We start from the raw sequence: 5,758 nt of genomic DNA, 5'->3' as shown, positions 1-5,758 counted from the left end.
TTGAAGCCGCACGACGGAAATTAACAGCCTTTGAACAAGCAGTGGTAGTTGGAGCTACACGCATGGGACATTCCATTTCGGAAATCGTTAGTAATTTCAGTATTCCGAGCTACACAGTGTCAAGAATGTGCCGAGAATATCACGTCTCAGGCATTATCGTTCACCACGGACAACACAGTGGCCGCAGGCGTTCACTCAACGACCGAGAGCAGCGGCGTGTGCGTGGAGTTGTCAGTTCTGTCAGACAAGCAACACTGCATGGAATTGCCGTAGAAATCAATGTGGGACGTACGACGAACGTATTCGTTAGGATAGTGTGGCGAAATTTGGCGTTAATGTGCTGTGGCAGCAGACGATCGACACGAGAGTACCTTTACTAATAGCATGACATCAGAATGAGATTTTCACTCTGCAGCGGAGTGTGCGCCGATATGAAACTTCCTGGCGGATTAAAACTGTGTGCCGGACCGAAACTCGAACTCGGGACCTTTGCCTTTCGCGGACAAGTGCTCTACGAACTGAGCTACCCAAGCACGATTCATTCCCCGTCCTCACAGCTTCACTTCTGCCAGTACTAGTTCTGCAAGGTTCACATGAGAGCTTCTGTAAAGTTTGGAAGGTAGGAGACCCCACAGACCCCACAAAGTAAGGCTGGTGGTGGCTCCAAAATGATGTCGGCTGTGTTTACATAGAATGGACTGAGTCCTCTGGTCTAATTGAACCAATCATTGGTTATAAATGGTTGTTTTCGAATCTTTGACCATTTGCAGCCTTTCATGGACATCATGTTCCCAAACATGTCACGAGCCCACAATTGTTCGCAATTGGTTTGGAGAAGATTCTGGGAAACTCGAGCGAATGATTTATCCCTCCAGATTGCCCTACATGAATCCCATCGAACATTTATGGGACATAATAGATAGGTCAGTTCGTGCACAATATCCAGCACTGGCAACACTTTCGCATTTATGGCCGGCTATAGTAGCAGCATGGATCAATATTTTTGCAGTGGACAGCCAATGATTTGTTAAGTCCTGCCACGCTGAGTTGCTGCACTACGCTGGACAGAAGGTGATCCATTACTATATTAGGAGTGAAACCATGACATTTCTCACTTCAGTGTAGATGTTTTATCAAAGCACTGGCATACTTCCAGTCTTGCAAAGCAGGCGGAATTCAATGTGTGTGAACAGTGTGGATAAGGAAACGTCCTGGAAGATTAAAATTGTGCACCAGGGTTCAAACCCGGAGCCTTACCTCCTACGGGCAATGCTGTCACCGCCTGAGCAATCCAGCCAGGACTCATGACTTACCGTCACAGCTTTCCTACTTTCCAAACTCTGAAAGCCGTCCATTAGAAAACGTCTTTCAAATAATTTATCTGTAGACGAGACGCAAAGACACTCTATGTACAGGTTTCGTCTTTTAGGAATGCCTCTGTCTTTGGCTGTACAGCGAAGGTACATCTATTGTTGCATTCTGGACGAGTAACTACCTGGCCAAACGGTGCCAGGGCAGCAGACTTTGAGTGGCGTGCCTGAGTAAACGGCGAAAGCACATTTTCGTTTCCGCCATCATTGAGGCTAGGTGCATTATGATAACGCTCCCTTCACTACTTTGACGATGTCATCTGATGTTGCATGTCGATGGACATTTCCTATGCTACAACATACAAGGCCTGATGCTGAGATCGGGACTTGCGTGCGTACGTTGGCGTAACATTTCAATCACTGTTTTCAGTATTAGGTGCATTGCCTTTCTGACACCGGTTGTTCAAAGCGAGAGGCTTTGCTCCGAATTCTACGATCAAATTGATATTTCGTTTATTCGTCCGCGAATGTGGCCCATGATACACGTTGCTATCGCAGTTGTTCATTATTAGTGCAGAAATTTAAGATCATAGGGATTTAATTTTTGTATTAATTTCAATGCTTAGTGGAATTTTTCTCCAAGTGGTCCATTATGGGACATATTTAACTTACCTATGGAAATAAATCACCTGCTTATTGAGTAATAAGTTATTTTGACCCCATAGTAATTTTCGAAATTTAGATGTTTTCCTGGGATATTGCGATTGTTCATGTATTCTGAGTTAAATCGGTAACTGATGCAAAAACTAGACACATCCTGCATCTGGGACAATCCTTGTTCAGATAAGCTGCCTCTACCAGAAGCATTTTCAAATTCCTTGGGTGTATTTTACAGTAGGTATTATGTACATCTGTCTTGCTGAGAATTTCGAGAACTGTTGACACTGAATATGTTCGGAATGATTATTGTACTTCATGTACATTATCAACTGGTGTTACACCATACAGAGAGGCGTTTTACATCCTCATTGCTCGTATCCTTCCTGTAAGAAAGGGTAAAAATGTACTTGCAGACCGTAACAGGAGATTAAAATACACTGAAGTGCCAAAGAAACTGGTATAGGCATGCGTATCGGATATCTATAAACAGGCAGAATAAACACTGCGGTCAGCAACACCTATATAAGACAAAAAGTGTCTGGTTCAGTTATTAGAGCGGTTACTGCTGCTACAATGGCAGATTATCAAGATTTAAGTGAGTTTAAATGTGATGTTACAGTCAGCCCGACGAAGTGGGGAATTTCCTGTAAGACCATTTCACGAGTGTACCATGAATATCAGGATCCGGTAAAACATAAAATATTCGACATCGCTGCGGATGGAAAAAGATCCTGCAAAAACGGGACCAACGACGACTGAAGAGAGTAGTTCAACGTGAAGGAAGTGCAACCCTTCCGCAAATTACTGCAGATTCCAATGCTGGGCCATCAACAATTGTCAGCGTGCGAACCATTCAGCGAAACATCATCGATATGAGCTTTCGGGGCCGAAGGCCCACTCGTGTACCATTGATGACTGAACGACATAAAGCTTCACGCCTCGCCCGTCATAACCGACATTCGACTGTTGATGACTGGAAATACACTCCTGGAAATGGAAAAAAGAACACATTGACACCGGTGTGTCAGACCCACCATACTTGCTCCGGACACTGCGAGAGGGCTGTACAAGCAATGATCACATGCACGGCACAGCGGACACACCAGGAACCGCGGTGTTGGCCGTCGAATGGCGCTAGCTGCGCAGCATTTGTGCACCGCCGCCGTCAGTGTCAGCCAGTTTGCCGTGGCATACGGAGCTCCATCGCAGTCTTTAACAATGGTAGCATGCCGCGACAGCGTGGACGTGAACCGTATGTGCAGTTGACGGACTTTGAGCGAGGGCGTATACTGGGCATGCGGGAGGCCGGGTGGACGTACCGCCGAATTGCTCAACACGTGGGGCGTGAGGTCTCCACAGTACATCGATGTTGTCGCCAGTGGTCGGCGGAAGGTGCACGTGCCCGTCGACCTGGGACCGGACCGCAGCGACGCACGGATGCACGCCAAGACCATAGGATCCTACGCAGTGCCGTAGGGGACCGCACCGCCACTTCCCAGCAAATTAGGGACACTGTTGCTCCTGGGGTATCGGCGAGGACCATTCGCAACCGTCTCCATGAAGCTGGGCTACGGTCCCGCACACCGTTAGGCCGTCTTCCGCTCACGCCCCAACATCGTGCAGCCCGCCTCCAGTGGTGTCGCGACAGGCGTGAATGGAGGGACGAATGGATACGTGTCGTCTTCAGCGATGAGAGTCGCTTCTGCCTTGGTGCCAATGATGGTCGTATGCGTGTTTGGCGCCGTGCAGGTGAGCGCCACAATCAGGACTGCATACGACCGAGGCACACAGGGCCAACACCCGGCATCATGGTGTGGGGAGCGATCTCCTACACTGGCCGTACACCACTGGTGATCGTCGAGGGGACACTGAATAGTGCACGGTACATCCAAAACGTCATCGAACCCATCGTTCTACCATTCCTAGACCGGCAAGGGAACTTGCTGTTCCAACAGGACAATGCACGTCCGCATGTATCCCGTGCCACCCAACGTGCTCTAGAAGGTGTAAGTCAACTACCCTGGCCAGCAAGATCTCCGGATCTGTCCCCCATTGAGCATGTTTGGGACTGGATGAAGCGTCGTCTCACGCGGTCTGCACGTCCAGCACGAACGCTGGTCCAACTGAGGCGCCAGGTGGAAATGGCATGGCAAGCCGTTCCACAGGACTACATCCAGCATCTCTACGATCGTCTCCATGGGAGAATAGCAGCCTGCATTGCTGCGAAAGGTGGATATACACTGTACTAGTGCCGACATTGTGCATGCTCTGTTGCCTGTGTCTATGTGCCTGTGGTTCTGTCAGTGTGATCATGTGATGTATCTGACCCCAGGAATGTGTCAATAAAGTTTCCCCTTCCTGGGAGAATGAATTCACGGTGTTCTTATTTCAATTTGCAGGAGTGTATGATGCCTGGTCAGACGAGTCTCGTTTCAAATTGTATCAAGCGGATGGACGTGTGTGGGTATGGGGACAACCTCTCAAATGCGTGGACCCTTCATGTAAGCAGGGGTCCGTTCAGGCTGGTGTAGGGCGTTTGCAGATGGAGCGATATGGGACCCCTGATACGTCTAGGTATGACTCTGACAGGTGACGCGTACTTAAGCATCCTGCCTGACCACCTGCATTTATGTCCATTGTGCACCCCGACGGACTTGGCAATTCTAGAAGAATTACCCCCCACATGTCTGGAATTGCTACAGAGTGGCTCCAGGAACACTCGTCTGGGTTTCAACACTTCCGCTGTCCACCAGACTCCCCAGACATTGTAAGTAGGCTGTTTAGATTTTAATGTTGGTAACGCCATGTAGCTCTCTATATGAAAATCACTGACTGTGCTGTGTGAAGACTGTGGTTGGTTTGCATTGTTGGAGTATATGCCATTGTAGTGTTGGGCAGTTGGCTGTTAACAGCGCGTAGCGTTGCGCAGTTCGAGGTGAGCCGCCAGCAGTGATGAATGTGGGGAGAGAAATGGCGGAGTTTTGAGAGCGGATGATCTGGACGTGTGTCCATCAGAGACAGTACATTTGTAAGACTGGATGTCATGAACTGCTATATATATTATGAATTTTGAACACTATTAAGGTAAATACATTGTTTGTTCTCTATCGAAATCTTTCATTTGCTAACTATGCTTATCAGTAGTTAGTGTCTTCAGTAGTTAGAATTTTTTATTGAGCTGGCAGTAGTGGCACTCGCTGTATTGCAGTAGTTTGAGTAACGAAGATTTTTGTGAGGTAAGTGATTCATGAAGGGTATAGGTTATTGTTAGTCAGGGCCATTCTTTTGTAGGGATTATTGAAAGTCAGATTGCGTTGCGCTAAAAGTACTGGGTGTCAGCTTAACCACAGTCATGTATAATTTGTCTAAGGGGACGTTTCAATATGAACAATAGTGAGCGTATCTGGGATGCCTTGCAAATTGCTTTTCAGAAGAGATCTTCTCCCCGTCGTACTCTTACGGATATATGGTCAGTCCTGCAGGATTCATGGTGTCAGTTCTCTCCAGCACTACTTCAGATATTAATCGAGTCCATGCAACGTCGTGTTGCGGCAATTCTGCGTGCTCGCGGGACCCTACACGATATTAGTCAGGTGTACCACGTTGTTTGCCTCTTCAGTACATGTTGATTGAACGGTGTTTTCACTTGAATACCTTTTCAAGCTCCTTTTAAATTATGATTGCGCTTTGAAGGTCATTTCCACTTCTTAGAATATGAATCAGTTAACAGGCAGTTTGTGTTACTATTCTTTCATGGGTCGAAATTCTGTACGAAGGGAGAAATTTGA

The sequence above is a fragment of the Schistocerca piceifrons genome, chromosome 5, assembly GCF_021461385.2.
Source record: "Schistocerca piceifrons isolate TAMUIC-IGC-003096 chromosome 5, iqSchPice1.1, whole genome shotgun sequence".
NCBI lineage: Eukaryota > Metazoa > Arthropoda > Insecta > Orthoptera > Acrididae > Schistocerca > Schistocerca piceifrons.
Note: the sequence above shows the minus strand (reverse complement) of the source record.